This window comes from Podarcis melisellensis (assembly GCF_964234715.1).
Source record: "Podarcis melisellensis genome assembly, chromosome: 10".
Classification (NCBI taxonomy): Eukaryota; Metazoa; Chordata; class Lepidosauria; order Squamata; family Lacertidae; genus Podarcis; species Podarcis melisellensis.
In genome coordinates this window covers 44,620,622-44,637,339 of record NC_138542.1, presented here as the reverse complement: position 1 = coordinate 44,637,339, position 16,718 = coordinate 44,620,622, and the positions used below count along the sequence as shown (strand labels likewise).

The 16,718-nt window shown below is 43.9% G+C and overlaps 1 protein-coding gene across 10 annotated transcripts in view; it reads right to left on the bottom strand.

Annotated features, from left to right (window-relative positions):
* TCF20 (transcription factor 20) overlaps positions 1-16,718 on the bottom strand; it is a 186,565-nt gene that overhangs the window by 135,356 nt on the left and 34,491 nt on the right. For 7 of the 10 annotated variants that reach the window (XM_081928632.1, XM_081928637.1, XM_081928643.1 and 4 more), the window contains exon 2: positions 16,401-16,466. The gene's annotated coding sequence lies outside the window, so the exon portion shown is untranslated. Of the gene's footprint in view, positions 1-1,344; positions 1,464-1,761; positions 1,783-16,400; positions 16,467-16,718 lie in introns of those variants that run through there. The other 3 variants (XM_081928642.1, XM_081928641.1, XM_081928646.1) reach the window with 3 other exon arrangements.

Sequence of the window (16,718 nt, the reverse complement as noted above, 5' to 3'; positions counted from 1 at the left end):
ACTTTTTGTATATCAGACTGCTGTTAAATGTATAGGAGAAAATGGGAGGGGAATCGATATATCTACCATTGGCTTCACTTTTATTGTGATCCCTGGCTCCACCTACCATTCACTGCCTCTCCCTCCACCCCACCAAGTCCAATGAGAACTGGTCAACAGTATTAATAGTGGCTTACCTCGTAAGTTTGCTGTAATGATTCTAAATGTATGTGAGGTAGTATGAGCATATAATATTATAGATTACACAGGATTCACTAGGTATTATTTTCACGATACAGACAAATTGCATTTGTCTTGGAAAGTAATTTATTGAATTGAACTGACCAAAGGCCATGGCAGTTACAAATATAAAACAGGAACAACAATCCATATTAACTGACAATACCAAATTATGAACAAAGCAAATTATAATCTAAACCACAGTTATTTTGATCTTCACCTTTCTGAGGTAGAATAATGGTGCAATTTCTGTGATCAAATAACACTGTAGGAGAGATCATGGATTCTAAGCACCTTAGAAATGTAATATGCTGATTATTGAGAGGAAATTAGTGAAATCAAAGCTCTTGTGAAAATAATAATCCACCTTGTCACTATCTGCAGAACACACATGAGAATAGCAGACAAGTCTAGGTACACACATACACATGTATTTCTGGCATAATTTCTAGTTAGAATCTCTCTTCCATTCACAAACATAAACCTCTGACCCAGGATCTGGGAAAAATAAAAGACAAACCCTGGAAGTTGTTTAACCATTCTATGCTCATTTTGACTTCAATTATCCACAGAGAAACAGGACTGAAAAGAAGAAAAAGAACAGGAATGGAAGCACTGTCAGATCAGCTGTCTGGAAGGGAATCACTCAGGCCTCATTCCACAGGGAAAAGGCAGGCATTCAAAGCTAGAGCTACAATTTTCCTGGCTGACTAGATGCTCATTTCAGCCAAGGAAGGAACAGCACCTGTTCCAAGTCCCTGGTTTCAGAGAGTGCCAGGCGGTTGTGAAAAGACAGGGAATAGCCTGAACTCTGCCCAAATTCCTGCATTGTGTTAGCAATGTGGAATCTAATCATTTCTTGGAATCCACCTATCTGTGGACCTTTTAGTCTCAGGAAAGGCTGCCAAAGCCAGGTCCCTGTGTATCCAGCCTTTGTTTATATCTTAACCAGTTCTCTGTCCCATTGCTAAAAAGCAGCGGCACATTTACCACACACTCACAAATCCCCTTCCGGACAAACGGTGAGCCTGTAAGGGACCAAAAGGGGGAAGGGACTACAAACTTCCCCGTCTGTGATTCCCTAGAGATCAAGAGTTCAGACAGGCAGTGAGAGTGTCATCATACCTGTATTTATGAATAAAGAACTCCAAGAGCCAGAGCTGTCATATCTGCATCCTTCCTCTGCATGTAGAAACAGGGGAGGAGGAAAGGGGAGGGGGAGGAGCGACTAGCTTTAACTGGATTGTACCGGCAGCAGCTCCATCACAATTCAATCTGTCAAGGACTGTACCAAGAAATGTGTTTCTTCAAGATTTAGACAAAAGAGAAAGGGGGGGGGGGGAGAGAAAGAGAGAGAGAGAAACGCTTCCCAACCCAGAAATTGCAATCGCTCCCATACTGAGCAACCTGGGCTAAAGGCAAAACTTGCATGCAAGTGAAAACAGGCCCCTGCATGCACAAAAGACTCGGGCCTGAGGGAGACAGATTTCGTAGGAAGGGGTTAAGTATGCAAAGAGCATGGAAGGGCTGGGGTAAAATTACCTGGATGAAAGCGCCAAGGGGGGGGGAGAAAAGGAGAATTATTCCTTTCTGGTTACCCTGAAAACCCATATAATGAAGGTGCTGCGAGTGTAATTACTCTGGCTTGTTTGGCATGGCAGGGCATCGCGCTGCCACGGGGCCAATTTCCTCTCTTCTTCTCCCAATTAGCATGCCAAGTAGTCCAAACAGCTCACTGGGCACTGATTGGAGAAGTGGACTAGCAGCCAAATACCCCTTCGTCCAATCAGAAGGCAGCAAGCGCTCTGCTACAACGCTTCGGCTCCTTCCTTCATTTTATGTCCTTCCGCCGCTATCATTCTCTCCTCTCCTCAGGAGACTCTAAAGGGAGTGATAAAAACCGCGAATCTTCCCTTCCCTTCCCCAGCTGGTCTCATTCACAGCTCCTGGCAGCCCCGGCTTCCTCAAGGGACCCACTAATGAAGACGGCCAACGTTAATCTCTCTCCCCCCTTTCCCCTGATGGGTCGATTTATACTTCCACAGAGAGTCCTGGCTCCCAGCCAGAGGGCTCAGCACATTCTTCTTATTCAGAGAGAGAGAGAGATGGGGAAAGACGTGTTCTCTCTCTCTCTCTCTCTCTCACACACACACACACACTTCCAAATGACAGCAGATTTCGGAAAACGCCTAAAGGGGACATTACAAAGCCAGAGAGGTGTTGAGTAACACCTTTACATTTCTAAACAGCCCCTTTTATCCCCAAAGATCTGGGGGGCTACAAGGAGACAGCGGCTCTCCGCCTGCCACCCGCATTACACATACAAAACTGGGAGGGCTGGAGATTATCAAGGGCTGGAATAAAAAACGGGAAATTCAGACAGGGAGAGAGAAGTACTCATCCAAACTGGAACCCAGCCAAGACAAAGGGCTTCAATGCATTGTAGTCTCAAGCTGCATGCTCAAGATCACCTGTTAATCCTGACGAGGTTCCCTTCGGGGGACTTTCCCCATCTTTTGCACATAAAATGAGGAGTGGCAGAGGACAGGCGCTTTTCACGTTTCCAATTCGTGGGCTTAATGCTGATCTGTGATTCTTGAGAACAGAACCAAGGGTTTCTAATTATTCTAGACTGACTACTCTGAAGTAAAAGAGTTCATCCCCCCACCCTTTATTTTGACAGGTTGGAAATAATGCAGGGGAGCTTCAAAGAGTCCAGAAGACAAACGTTTCAAGGCTCAAAGATCTAGTATGTGTAACCTACAGAAATAAGATTAACACATTCATAACCTTAATAAACAGCAAAGTGGATTTAAGGATCACTGAAATCATCAGGGTTTAAGGCTGCTTCACACAATATGTTCTTCAGGTGTACACAAAGAAATTTTAAGTGTACACCTAAAAATGTGATGTGTGGGCAGGACAAACACATGTTTGGAAATGTGTGTATTATTATATAGGCATGCTAATCACAAAGCCACAATTGACTGAAGCTCCCAGCTAAATTAAAAAGGTAAAGGGACTCCTGACCATTAGGTCCAGTCGTGGCCGACTCTGGGGTTGTGGCGCTCATCTCGCTTTATTGGCTGAGGGAGCCGGCGTACAGCGATGGCAAACTCAGGTAATACACTAAAAAGCCTTTATTTCCAAGTAATTGTGAGGACAGGGCTGTGAGAAAAGCCATCCCAAAATACTGTTCTGTCATACCACTCCATTTGTAGGTGGCAAAACTGGAAGCATTTTACCTGATTTATGGGGGAAGGAGGAGAAAGGATGAAATGTGAGTCTGGGGCAAAGCTCACCACCCTCTGCCAGAGTTCCTCTTAGCAGTGGACACTGACTCTCTCCCAACCCCAATTTTCCCCTTCTCCCAACATTTGACAGAGCTATTTAACCTCTCATCCTCTCCTGGTAACAGACAATTAAGGGTGGGCTAAAGTATGTATTTAATTTTTTTTAAAACTGATTAATTAATCAAAACAGTATATTTATGGGAAGTTAAACAAAAGAAGCAAAATTTTGAACAGCTTTGGATACCTTTTATTCTTTATATGAAGCAGAACTATAATACAGACATTAATGAAAATACAGCATTTGCTTTATAGGTACAGAACAAATTCTCCCATAACTTACAAAGGCTATTATTATAGGTATTTAGTGATAATTATGATAAACTGAATATTAGGGGGGAAATTCTGTAGTAATTATTGGTTATGGTTAAAATAAATATTTTCTACTTTGATTATGGATTATGATGTGTATGTGTATAGAGAGATAAAATTGTTCCTATTGGCTATTGTTCTGAAACTGTTGTATTATTGATTACAGATAATGCGGTTCGAATCCCTGCGGCGGGGTGCGCTCCCGCTGCTCGGTCCCTGCGCCTGCCAACCTAGCAGTTCGAAAGCACCTCCGGGTGCAAGTAGATAAATAGGGACCGCTTACCAGCGGGAAGGTAAACGGTGTTTCCGTGTGCGGCTCTGGCTCGCCAGAGCAGTGATGTCACGCTGGCCACGTGACCCGGAAGTGTCTCCGGACAGCACTGGCCCCTGGCCTCTTAAGTGAGATGGGCGCACAACCCCAGAGTCTGTCAAGACTGGCCCGTACGGGCAGGGGTGCCTTTACCTTTACCTATTTGTTGAATCAGTATACACTTTGTTTATTTATAATTTAACGATCACAAGGGTGGTCAACCTTTTCTGCCAATATGGAGCACCTCTTAATTTTGAGGTAATACCATTCTAGTGCCTGCTACAGTGCATTTGCCATGAACTGGTCTTGCTTTGCCTCTAATATACTGTACCAGGGACCAGGAAGCATAAGTGAGAAAGGCATGAGTCAGCATAAGGGAAACAGGCCTGAATGCAGACCTGAATTCAAGCCAGAATTAGGCCCACAGGCTCCCATACTGTGCCACAAATTCCTGCTGCTTATGCTGCTTGTGATACCAAACTGCTATACAGTGGTACCTCGGGTTGCAAACGGGATCCGTTCCGGAGGCCCGTTCACAACATGAGCAGAACGCAACCAGCGCCTGTGTGTGCGTGGGTCGTGATTCGCCGCTTCTATGCATGACATCATTTTGCGCGTCTGCGCATACGCAAGTGGCTAAACCCGGAAGTAACCCTTTCCAGTACTTCCGGGTCACCGCGGGATGCAACCTGAAAATGCTCAACCTGAAGCAAATGTAACATGAGGTATGGCTGTAGGTTGGTCACCTATGAAATATAACATATCACTACTTCAGCTTAAATTTTTGACTATGTTACATCGTTAGATACCTTTTAGCTCTGTGTGGACACTGATGAGCAGTTGACCATATAGAAAATGTGAGAAAATTTGCCCATATATAGTGCTATAGTACAGAAGCCCATGGTTGGTTTTGTACTCGTTCTTTGGTTGTTGTTGCTCCACCCCTAGTTACTGATTTCTTCTGTTGCTATGGAGTGAAGATGTTAGTTCTACTTATCCCTCCATGCATTGCTGCAGTATTTTCTCACTATTTCATGGTTCTTTTTGTAGGTAGTTTATTCTGTTTTCCCTCTGTTAAAAGTTAACGTACACGGATAACATTTTGTTTGCATTAGTGTCCAATTATATGTCATGTTTTCATTAAAATATTTTTCTGTCTTGATAGGAGAGTGGGAATCATTCTTTTTCAATACACCTTTGAAAGAAAGCTCCCAGGTTCTCTAATCAATACCATTGCTTACCTGCCTTTGAATGTATGGAAGAGCGTAAAATAAGCTGTAAGGTGCATAAATGGTAGCATAAATGGTATTATATCCAACAATTTTCTATACTTATTGGGGATGTGGGTTTACTGTAATTTTTGTTTCTGATTTTTTCTCTTGCTTGTTTTGTACATATTCAAAAATGTGTATGAATGATTTCAAACTACTATATTTTTCAGATTACTGTACTTTATAGTTAATTACATTTGTTTGTGAATACAAATCCAGAGCTTGTTAGGGTAGGAGAAGTGCTACTATTGAGGCCTAGAAACATACACTCCAACTGTCCCAAATTAGCCGGGAAAGCCACAGTTGGGTGCTATTAATCATAGCCATTCCAAATCCAGTTTCTGTACATAACCTATGGGAGCCTTCCCAGACCAACTGAAAGAGGCAGTTATTAAACCGCTTCATAAAAAGACATCTTTAGACCCGGCCAATATGGTCAACTATCACCCAGTCTCAAATCTACCATTCTTGGGCAAGGTGATTGAGTGGGTGATTGCTGAACAACTCCAGGCATGCCTGGAGGATGTGGACCATTTGGGTCCCTTCCAGTAGGGATTCAGGCCTCATCATGGGACTGAAACTGCCTTGGTCACGCTGGTCGATGATCTCTGGTGGACTAGGGACAAAGGTGAAAGCTGTTTCCTGTTTCCTAGTTCTGCTGGCTCTCTCAGCGGCCTTTGATATCATCCACCATGACATCCTTCTGGACCGTCTAGAGGGGCTGGGAGCTGGGGGCACTGTTATACAGTGGTTCTGCTCCTTCCTCCTGGGCCATGTTCAGAAAGTGGTGTTGGGGGATGAGTGTTCAGACCTCTGGGCTGTCACTTGTGGGGTGCCTCAGGGTTCCATCCTCTCCACCATGCTTTTTAACATCTACATGAAGCTGCTGGGAGAGATCATTGGGGGTTTGGGCTGGGCGTTCATCAGTACGCAGATGATACCCAGCTCTACTTCTCTTTTAAATTGGAACCAATGAAGGCAGTGAAGATCCTGTGTGAGTGCCTGGAGGCGGTTGGAGGATGGATGTTGACACTGATGGATGTTGACACTGAATCATGACAAGACAGAAGTACTGTTTCTGGGGGACAGGGGGCGGGTAGGTGTGGAGGACTCCCTGGTCCTGAATGGGGTAACTATGCCTCTGAAGGACCAGGTGCGCAGCCTGGGAGTCATTTTGGACTCACAGCTGTCCATGGAGGCACAAGTCAATTCTGTATCCAGGGCAGCTGTCTACCAACTCCACCTGGTACGCAGGCTGAGACCCTACCTGCCCATGGAGTGTATTGCCAGAGTGGTACATGCTCTGGTTATCTCCCGCTTGGACTACTGCAATGCGCTCTACATGGGGCTACCTTTGAAGGTGACCCGGAAACTAAAACTAATCCAGAATGCGGCAGCTAGACTGGTGACTGGGAGTGGCCACCGAGACCCCATAACACCAGTCTTGAAAGACCTACATTGGCTCCCAGTACGTTTCTGAGCACAATTTAAAGTGTTGGTGCTAAACGGCCTTGGCCCAGTATACCTGAAGGAGCATCTCCACCCCCATCATTCTGGCTGGACACTGAGGTCCAGTGCCAAGGGCCTTCTGGCAGTTCCCTCACTGCAAGAAGCGAAGTTACAGAGAACCAGGCAGATGGCCTTCTCAGTAGTAGTGCCCGCCCTGTGTCCTTCCAATGCATCTGCATTGCTCCAGGTTGTTTTATAACTGGTGAAAACAATTAAAAGAAATCAAACAAAAACAATAAAAACAGCGCAAACCAATAAAATACAGACTAGCAAAGCATATAAAAAATCATATAAAAAGGAGGGGTTGCCACATAAAAAATTATCCACCCAGCAGGTCAAGTGCCTTTTGAAATCAAAAAGTATTGACGAGGTGGCAAAACAAATTAGAGAGGGCAGAATGAGAGAGCTCAGAAGGTAAAATCATCCATAATCTTGGTACAGTCACGTGGGGGGGCCCTTTCTCAGGACTCAACCATTTGTCCCTTGGCCATGGGCAAGACATGGGGAAGATGGAGCAGGGCAGGCTGTTATGGGAGGAGACAGACCCTGACTATCATCCTGGACACAAACCATGTAGGCTTATGCAGTGGAATCCAGCTGGTGTTTTTGTTTTTAAGTGACACATGCCTGCTTTGGTCCCATCCCCCCACCTTAAAACAAGAGACTCTCAGAATGGATGCCATTTCGGTTTGCAGCAGCAGCTGCTGCTAATGAGCAGGGAAGTCTGAAGGCAGAGGGAAGGGCAGCAGAGGAAGAATCAGAGTGTCTCTAGCTTCATTGCAGCAACAGTGGAGAGTAAAAGACTTCTTGTTTGTTTGTTTGTTTGTTTGTTTGTTGCAGACAAGGAGACTGAGGCAGACAAGGAGACTGTCTTATCATTTCTGGTGGAGGGGGATCTTTTGGGGGGCTTTTTGCCTGGCTGCTGAGCAAGTATTAAGAGCAAACGGAGAGAAACTTGAAGAAAGATATTGGATGTGATTGGAAGATACAAACTCCTTCGTCTGCTCCAGGGCAGAAAAAAACACACAAACTTCTCCAAGCCTCTTCTCTTGTCAAGAGGCCATACTATTCCCCCTCCTGCATCCACTGGTGACTGCAAACCACCCTCACCACCACCACCAAAAATATAAAACAATTTAAAACATACACTCTCCTTCTGTTTTGTTTCATGCTTGCTTGCCAGAGTATCTACTTTGAGGGGGGGATGTTTTGTTTTGTTTTCTGCTTTGCAGATGCAAACTTCCTCCCCGCCTCCCACCCACAATAGAAAAGAATATCAAACTTCACCTACCTGAGAGTTAAATCACACTGAAAACATAATGGTACCTAGTTCTGAGCATATATGCAAAGGATAATGACACATTTTGTTGGAGGAGTAAGATGAGAATTACTCCCCCACTCCCAGTTGTTGGAAAAAAAACACACACACAATTGCACTGCCACTTAAGTTATAGCACCTGTTATAGAAGCATGCTCTCTCTTCCCAATACGTGCAGACTTTGTTACAAGTAAAGCAAAGGCTTCGTTAGAAGACACTTTGCACATGCCCAGATGCACTCTTGTTTCAACGTAACATGGTCCAAGATTCTGGGTTGGTGTCTTTTTGTCTACATAAAGATAAGTACTCAGAGACTTAGTATAACTGATTGCAGTACAGTGGTATCTCGGGTTACATACGCTTCAAGTTACATACGCTTCAGGTTACAGACTCCGCTAACCCAGAAATATTACCTCAGGTTAAGAACTTTGCTTCAGGATGAGAACAGAAATCGTGCGGCAGCAGCAGGAAGCCCCATTAGCTAAAGTGGTGCTTCAGGTTAAGAACAGTTTCAAGTTAAGAACAGACCTCCAGAACGAATTAAGTTCTTAACCCGAGGTACCATTGCATTAGCAATAGTGGCAGCTGGTAATTTCCACAGAGCTCATAGTAGCTTCCCTTCTCTGGCAGTTAGATCTACACATGGCTATCAGCAGCTGCCCTTCCATATTAGGACAATTAGCCAAGTCCTACACAACACACAGCATGTCTTCCCCACTAACCTGCCACTCTCACAGCTGCCTTCTTCCTCTCCCCTTCTTGCTGTTCTGCACCACCTGCCTCCATGCCATGGACGTAGCCAGGGGGCAGGGGGCAGCTACCCCCCCATCAAGTAAAACAAATGAAATACTTAACTGACCAATCATGTCGGGTTTGCCCCCCCAAAAAAGTCCCGTTCCTTCCCCAACAAAAATCCTGGCTACGCTCATGCTCCACACTGTTCAGTTGCTACTTCTCTCCCTGTGTCACTGCCATCAGCCAGCACTACGACAACAGAAGAAGAATGGAAGAATAGGGGACAAATTGGTGAATTTGACCTTGCAGTCCTGAAGGCTTTCCCTATTCTTGGGAAATTATCAACAGACTGTCTAATGACGAACATCTTTGTCTTTTGCTTCTCATCAAGCTAAGGGCCCCATAGTAAAAGACAGCGATGCATACCAAAAAGCCATGACCTCCAACTTTTTTGAACTGCCTCTACGGATAACACTTAAAAGTGGAAATAAAGAAGTTGTTTTGCTTCTGCCCTGTACAGAGTCACAAACAATAGTAGGTTTGGCATCTGCTTTGTATGCAGTAGGAATTTTTGCATTTGCTGTTTCTACACCAGCAAAAAGACTATGACAGCATTAGTGGTAAACGTAAAGTGCACCCTTGCTGGAGATGACCAAAGATAAGTCTAGCCCAGGATCCTGTGCCCAGGCACATGCCTATGGTAAGTCTGCAAGCCAAGACTTGTACAACAGTGCTCTCTCCACTTGTGCTTCCCACAAGTGGTATTCCGAGGCTTACTGCCTCTGAGAGTGGAAGGAGTACACAGACATCATGGCTAGCAGCATCTTCCATGAATTTGCCTAATCCTCTTTCAAATCCATCCAAGTTGCTTGCCATTACTACATCTCCTGGGAGCGATTTCCATAGTTTAACTGTGCGCTACGTGAAAAAGTGCCCCGTATAAAATGAATTTATGTTTTTTTATAAGTTGTATACCGTATGAGAAATCCTTTGAGACTAAGACTGCAGGTCACTCCTCTTTTGTCACATGGAAAATGCTGCTTCCTGTTGCTCCGGGTGCTTCTATGTTCATGTACCTGAATCACCCATGATAACAAAAACCACTCTGCTAACTGGGTCAGTAAATAAACAGTTTCTGCAGAGCGACAGGGGAGCACAAAATACAAGCTTTATTCCTACCAGACTTCAGCGGCAGCTTTTTCATTCCACCTCACCAGAAACAAAGTCAGTTTGCAGGGTGCAATGTGACTGTGAGGGAAACGGTCTTATCTTATTCTGTCTATTATTCTTAGCATTTCTCTTCACCAAAGTACAGGCATTTTTGTATTGTCACTCCTGCTAGAGCCAAAAGGTTAAGCTTTCAGAGAGAGAACATTGTTGCTCTGAAATACGTATGGGGAGCCATTCACAACCAGCTCTTTGATCATTATTCTATTTCAGTTTGCAGTTTCCTGACACACATGGCACTGTAGGAGTCTTGGGAATTGCACCTGTACCCCCTTTTCCTAGTTCATACATTAGACATCAAATCTAAACATTAAAATTGATTATTCTGATTTGAAATGTAATTCAAACGTTTTTTGATTGATTTTTCCAATACTCCTGGCTTACAAGATCACTAGCTACACAAGAAATAGTTTTGCTCATATAAAAGAAGGTTTTACATCCGGGGTGATAACCTGTTTAGATTCCAGATACTATCACTAGAGATGTGCTAGTTTTGCATTTTGCTTTCAAGAATAAAGTCACTGACCTCAACACCAGCTCCACTGCTTCCCACAACCAGTATATAAATGGAGGTCACTGGGCACATAACTATCTGTCTCCAGCTCTGTGCACACAAATAACTCACAAATTTGGTGAAAAGAACTATGGGCAAAGGGCACTTTTCACACAATGGGAACACTTTGCACAAACAACCTGTCTCCAGAACATTTCTAGAAATCTGAACGTATTGCCAATGCTTCACTTCCTGGAACCCTTACAGGCACCATGCCTTGATACTGAGACACAAACACCCCTCAAACACCTCACAGGACCCCTCAAGTCACTATTACGATTATGGCTGCCCAAACAGAGCTGTATAACACAGAGGGTGACTGCTGCAACTGCCTTCAAGTTTGCCATTTGTGAATACTCTATTTCTTGTCTGAAGTGAATCAAGCTTTCCCCCCCCTCAACAGTTATGAGCAGTATCTCCCATGCAACCTCCAAGGAGGAAAATATACTCACTAGATTAACAGATTGGGGGCATTGCAGCATCATTTTGCGCGTTATGTGTGTTGTGATGTAGTGCATGTGTTGGGGGTGAGTTAACTGGCTCCCTCCATGTGTGGACAGCATGTGGGTGTCACATCAGCACAGTCCCTGATTGGTGGGCTTTGGAGGGATGCTGGGGGGCGTGTCTTCCCTCTTTATGGCATTTGGGGATTTTCTGTGTTCTTCCTCACCAGGGATACAACAGCCATTTCAAAGGAATAGCAATGGTGTATCTCCCCACCCCATGTCATTAGATCTGTCCAAGTTGGACAAGTTGCCATGTTATTTTGTGGGGTAGGGGAGGTTTCAAACATGCCTTATTTTTTGTTCTCCACCTTCCCCACCGCACCCCAAATAAACATTTTCCTTTGCTTAAAATTATCCATTTTGCTGTGCACTGTTCATATGTTCTGGCCAGCCACCAGTCTAGTACAGTTCTTTGTGTTATCCTTGAGTGAATTAGACAGTGAAGGAGTGGAGCTCCATTACTTAACAAAAATAGGGTGCACAGAACTCGTGTATGTCAGTTTGATTTTTTTTATTTTCTTTTATAAGAAACTGGCCAGAAACAAGTCAGAAATATATATACATATATAGTACTGTATATAAGGACTTAAGGATGTTGAGAGAAGCTACGAGAAGACGATGCAGCAGTGGAGGAGGGACACATTACCATGGCAACAGAAGAGAGAGGGATTGTTTTAGCAAAATTAATTTCTATGCACAAGATTCATCTAGAGGCAAAGCCGCTCATCAAAAGGTAGGCCTGAACAGTAGTTTTGCAAATAATAGGTTTCAAGATCTATACAAGATATCAAGTGCAGTTGACTTTTTAGACTCCCAAGCTAAGCTACAATTCTCCTGGTTCTCTCCCCTCCCCCCTTCACAATCTTCACAATGCACAAAGCCCAACGATACAAGAAGACTGGTTAATTTCAAGGAAATGTTATTGAATCAGGAACATTTCAGCAGTTGAGCATTACAGACCAAGTTTGCTACTGAATGGCCATGAGCCACCCTCAGCAAGGGCTTGTTCAATGGCCTGGGGCACCTGAGAGCTTATTTGGTGGTGTTATCCTGATCCAAAAAACCTTGTTTACATTGGCATGGAATTCTGGTAGGATTTAGTCATGCCGCATTGCATTATTCTCTCTCACGCTACTCTGTGTATGTATGTGCAGTGAATTGTAAATTCCACCCACTTCTGAATGCTCAATATCACGATTGTGCTGCCATTTATTTCAGCGCTACTGTTTACTTTGCCAAAAATCCAGGGGTTGTTTTTTTACCTTTGAGATACTGGCTTGTAAAGATACAGAATTTCTCTCTCAATAAGGTGTCCCATTTACCAAGAAGAAGAAAAAGATATTAATTTCAAAACTGTCTGGAGACTTTTTGCACAATACTTCTATCCCATAGTTTACAGCAGCTTTTGCAAATAAGATCATATGCATACAGTTAATCCATTGCCACACTGCAAATAAACTGGCGTTATTAAGGCATTGCATACTTCACACATCCGAAAAACCCCAGTCGATGCAGGTAATAAGACACTGTGCAGCGGAGAGTAAAGAAGGCTACCATGGGATATCCTGTCATGGTCACCAAAACAGGAAAGTGTTTCCAAAGGTCTACACCGTGGAAGAATTGATGAAAAATCACTAACAACTTTGAAATTGGCTTTAAACTGAAATGGTAAGATGATTTTAAGGAAATGAAATGACCGAAGACCACATGCAAGGTTGCAACTCAACTGTATACTTATCTATTCCAGGTTAAAGGAGGTAAATTAAGATTCCCCTAATTACCTAGCTTGTTTGCTCACTAGGGCTAGGTGATATATTGATATATCATCCAAAACTGGTTTGAAGTTCACATCATGATAATTGTTTCGTAATATTTGAGCTGGCAATATATTGTGAATCACAATGTGTGTAAGGGCTAGGCGATATCTGGTTTTCAACATCATGATACCTTACCAGCTAAACACTGCAACATTATCACCACCTAAACCTCACAATATTTCCAGCTAAAAACTGCAATGTTATCAGCAGCTAAACACTGCAAGCTACCACAATGTCTGAAATAAGGATGGAACTACACAGAGGCAGACAGAACAATGTCCAGGCAACTGCTACTACTTAGGGGTCTAAAACAGATAAATGACAATATTATCAATAATCGCACACTCAGTTACACAACTGGAGGTGGCGGCAAGGCCTCACAGCAGTGACAAGGAGTGTTGGCAGCAGCCTGCAAGTCCTTGCAGAGGTGATGACAAGTGACAACAGTAACGGCATTGGCCTGCAAAGCCTCGCAGTGGTGACAGGATTTGGCGACAGGATTTGGCAGCAGAAGCAGCGGTGGCCTACGAGTCCTTGCGGCAGAAGCCTGCGGGGATTCGTGGCAGTGACAGCAGGTGATGGTAGTAGCAGCATCCTGTGAGACCTTGCGATGGCAATGGGAGATGGCAGGAATAGCAGTGGCAGCCTGCGAGGCCTCATGGCAACACAAGCAATGGGGCTTGCGAGGCCTCGTAATGGTGGCAAGAAGTGGCAGCAGCTTGCAAGGCCTCTTGGAGGTAGTGGGAGGTGGTGAGAGAAGCTGTGGCAGCCTGCCTCAGCAAGGCCTCACTGGCCATCTCTGCTTCTGCCACGATCTCCTGCTGCCACCACAAGGCCTCACAGGCCACCACTACTGCCAACACCATGACAAGGCCTTGCAGGCCGTTGCCACTTTTGCCACTGCCACAAGGCCTTGCAGGCCACTACTACTGCTGCCATGACGACAAGGCTTCGCAGGCTGCTGATTATTGTGCACCCAACCATTGTTTATTCTGCTGCAGCCATGCTGCTGCCGCTTAGCAAGCCTGCTGGCAGTGTGGCAGTCCCAGACTATTTCTATTCACTATGACTCATTAGCATCCTTTGGCCTGAATACCACCATTTGGTAGCCAAGCCCAAACCCAAAAGTCTCATTTGGATGCATTTTGGCTTGCCTGCTGCTGAAAGTGACCACGAGGTGATTGATAATCAGTTTTAGACCCTTAAGTAGTAGCAGTTGCCAGGACATTGTCCTGTTCGCCTCTGCATAGTTCCTTCCTTATTTCAGAAATCGTGATATATCAATATATTGCAATGTTTAGCTGGTTATATATCACAATGTTGAAAAAGTTATTGCCTGGCCCTATTGCTCACTTTTAGCTGTTTTCAGCTTCAGAATACCCACTTGATCATAGAAACAGTGATGAAGGGGGCTGTTATCTGAAGTTACCTGATCAAGCATACAGTTACTAAAAGTACATCTCATGCTTAGAAGTTTGGGTTTGCACTTTCTATTGCACTAAAAAGAAAGAAACATTTCTGATGTTTTCGTAAGCCAAATTAGGGCAGACTGTATAACATTCTGTGATGTTTGTTTCTTTTACTTGTCTCTGTTGCTTTAAGATTGAAAACCCAGCTATTCAGTTCCATTAGCTTTCAGACAGCAGGTGCTCAGCTAGCTGATTTAGCAGCAGCCACTGTGAATTGTTGGATGCGATTTACTGACTGCAGTTCCCTACACCCCTCGATGCCACTTAAGGGACAGCAAAATAGGGTCGGAGGGAAATCTACAAGTGAGGAGATGGAGATACAGGGAAAATCTGGATGGGGAGTTATTAGATTAGCAAATGAGCCATACTTCTGCCTCTTTTTATCTCCAGACTTCCAGGAGACACATGTCACCAGTCATTTTCTACTGACCTGCACTTCCCTTTTTTAAACAGGAGTTACATAAGCAAGGCCAGGAGACCCTACCAATGGATCAGCTTTAAACTCTTTGCTAACAGATTTTATGTGAATCTTTATCTAGACACTCAGGAATCAATCCAGTGCCTTTTCTATTAAACTGAGCCAGAACCAGCAGCTCAAATTTGACAGGCAACCCAAAAGAAGGAACTGAGTTATGATACGCATAGCAGAGCTTGATGTATTTTAGTGTGTATGTTTTTCCAGAACCCAAAGGAGTTGCTATAGCAGCTGTGGAGCATGAGACTTTGAAATGTTGATCTACAAGGTGGCAAGAGACGAGGCTTTGCTGCATTTGTGCCTTAGTGTATAACTGTAAAAAGTAGGTCTTTGAGGGGCTGAAAGTCTGTTTCAAAACATTTTGGTTTATGCTTCATTCCATTTGAAATTCAGGTCTCATCCATGTTAACAGAATGTAACTGAAGAGTAAAGCGGCAACTTCAGGGAAGATTGGAAGAGGAGAAGAATTTTAATTGCGTCTGATTTTAAAAGCTTCTGCTTCCATATTTCTCTAGTTTAAATATGACCGACATAAATATTTTAATAAAGAAGCCTTAAGATTTCTGTGTCCTCAGTAATCAGTGAATAGCCACCTCACACACCATACCGCAACAAGTGCATGTTAGCCCAATTCATATAAGTACAGCAGGCCTCTGCTTCCAGTTTCAGTGCCCTGGTATATAGGAACCTGTTATAATGTGTATGCCATGCACACACATTACCTTTTGGTATGTATATGCTATATTGGGTTATAACCTTTTGAGCCTGAGAACTGCATTCCTTTGAAGGGAACCTTCTGGGGGACATATACCAGTGGTGGATGAAGACAGAGGCAAGAGTGGACAGAGCAACTAATGATCATCAATCTGTATTACAGCCCAAGACCAGACAACAGAAATAGCAATAAAAACACATGTAGAGCAACTAATATCCATTTTATCTCTCTATGGTAGGCTTGTTTAAACACACTTGGACATCCCCTCTCTGTCCTCCATTCAGACAAGAGTTACTATCACTGTTCAAGGACACACTCCACCTAGGCAAACTACTAAAGGGGGTGAAAAACATGGCCAATGAGCAGCTTAGCTTGGGAGAGGAAGCCTTGCAGGAGGTGTGGTGTCAGCAGAGACCCAAGCATTAGATGGGAACATCTGAAGGTTCTCTATACCTAAGGTTCCTCACCTCACCTGAACTCTGTGAAGTGATCCCTGAAGCTCACAATAAATATCAATCCATCCTTCCAGCAGTCTAAAAAAATACTAGGAAAGGATAAGTCTCATATACACTTTGCATTATAAATATCCCCAACAAAAAATGTCAATTTCATACCTTATCCTCTGTGAAGAAGGGAAAAGTCCTTTGAGGATCATTGTCAAAACAGAGGCAGAGAAGTCACTAAAACAAAATAAGAAAGAACTTTTATGAGAGAGTTAATGCAAATTGTTAAGATGTGTCTATCGGGTTAAAAATACCTAAGCACCAGCAGAGGTTACATATTTCTATTATTTCATATATTTTAATCCCCCATTCTACTAGCCATGCAGTTCACTGTGCAGCCTCAGGCCAGTCACTCTCTCCCCTAGCCCCCTTCACTGGGTTATTCCGAGGATAAAATGGAGGCACTCCCATGCACACTGAGCATCTTAA